Source organism: Sinocyclocheilus rhinocerous, unplaced genomic scaffold (assembly GCF_001515625.1).
Source record: "Sinocyclocheilus rhinocerous isolate Xijiao unplaced genomic scaffold, SAMN03320098_v1.1 scaffold199, whole genome shotgun sequence".
Taxonomy (NCBI): domain Eukaryota; kingdom Metazoa; phylum Chordata; class Actinopteri; order Cypriniformes; family Cyprinidae; genus Sinocyclocheilus; species Sinocyclocheilus rhinocerous.
Genome location: NW_015636847.1, coordinates 111,484 through 113,471, shown reverse-complemented (window position 1 = coordinate 113,471; position 1,988 = coordinate 111,484). Strand labels below are relative to the sequence as shown.

Genomic DNA, 1,988 nt, shown 5'->3' with positions numbered 1-1,988 from the left:
TTTTTACCGTTAGTATACGTGAGGCAAAAGAAGTTCGAATGAAGGATAAATTAAAATTCATAGCATTTAAACAAGTTCTGCTTGCGTATTTGAAGGTTTCTATTGGATGATTTAGGGTAAATGTCATATTATGCGACTACGCATTACTTTACGGAGAGTTTACGAACTACTTGCTACGTCCTGCCTTACGAACAACTGGTGCAACCAAATAATGTATAGATTTAGTGACAAACTAGCTAGTGGTTACTAAGCCTTTAGTGTGGACTTAACGTTCTAATTTAAGTAAGAACTTACGAATGGTTGGTGCAACCCAACCCAGGACCCTGAGAAGTACAAACCCGCCATGGTAGTTCATTAGTGCTCAGTTCTGCAGGTTGTTTTGATCCGATCACACATGCTGCCAATGCTGGACAATGATGGCATGATAATGCAGGTTAGCTGATGATACTGTGAGAACACATAGAGTTATAGTTATAATGGTTGCCAAGCCACTGTCTGTTAGGTAGTAGGGACATTGCATACTTGCTATAAAAAAAAAATCACCTACAGCAGAAGATTTGACTTAAGATGTGGCTGTTCATATAGAAATTTACTGTTGTTCTTACTTTGAATTTAGAGATGAAAGTTGTGCTCTCTTGAGTAGGTTATCTAGATTAAATCTGCCCGTATGCCCATAAAATATACGAATGGAAACTATCACCTTGTGCCAGAATGACCGTCTCAAATGAAGCTATGCTGATACTCCTAAATCCTTTCAAATATTTTATCAGGAAAATGAAAATAAATGCATGTCAAATCAAATCACAAGACATAAATACTTGTCCCATATCTGTCAGGCAGCAAACTTTACTGTCTGGTTGGAAAGACAGAAACTCGGATTAAGAGCAGAAATGAGTCGATGGGCCCAGAGTGATCTATTCTTTGTTTTATATTACTTTTTTGAAGAAAAGAAAGGCTGTAAGGTCCCACAGTATTTGTTATCGTATAAAACCACAGCAGAAAAATGAACACAAAAGCAATACTGACCAATGAAATGAGATTATCATATATTTTGTATAACATCCAAGCCTTTCATTGAAGTTATGATCAACCGAGATATTTGCACAATAGTTATGGCAAGTCCTATTAATTTCCACGAACCGTTTCTTTCAGACAGTTCGATTAAATGAACCGGTTCATAAACCGATTCATCAGTTCTTTATGTCATCACACAATGATGTCACTCATTTCTTTTTTAACAACTCAGTGTCATGTTATATCAATGAAACATTCAAATAAAGCTATTTGTGTGACCGCTTATTGCTGATTATTGCCTTTCATTCACTTAAGTTAATGATATCTGTGGTCACAGTTTCAATTGCTGATCCTTCATATCGGATATGACTGATCAATACAGAGCAGCTTATATCTTGGATAATTTTCCTAAAAGTTTCGCACATACAGCACACATTACATACATTGATGCACATTCTCAGATATGTACTACATGTCTAAAATATATAGAAAGAAAGAATAAACCAATCTTATAAACTCATTGTTTTAGCTTAACAAATTAAAATATGAACTTCATGCTGTCAGACCCTGTTTCGGGTTTTGTGCGTGTTTTCCTCCCCCCACGTGCTCCATGTTATTTTTATGCCCTTATTTGGTTTTTCTGTTCCTGTTCCCATTTAGTTGATTTAGTTTCAGCTGTGTCCCATTTAATATCCCTGTTATTTCCTTGATTAGCTCCTTTACTTAAACCCAGTGTTTACTAGTGTTTATGTAAATGTCGTAAATGTCTTCTGGTCTCCTCGTTGTCATCCTGCCTGATTTGTATGCCCGTTTATTTATTTTGTTTTGATTGTTTTGAGTTCATCCTGCGTCTCCTCGTTTCCTCGCTGCCCGCTCCCTGTGAATCATGACAGCAATATGCTTACAAAGCCTTTAACACTTTTTTTTTTTTTTTTTTAATTAAGGGGGAATATGCCACATTTCCTAGACCAGAC

The 1,988-nt window shown here is 36.2% G+C and overlaps 1 pseudogene; it reads left to right on the top strand.

The window, feature by feature from the left end:
- The window catches only part of LOC107748234 (ryanodine receptor 1-like), a 91,552-nt pseudogene that overhangs the window by 40,564 nt on the left and 49,000 nt on the right, over positions 1 to 1,988 (top strand).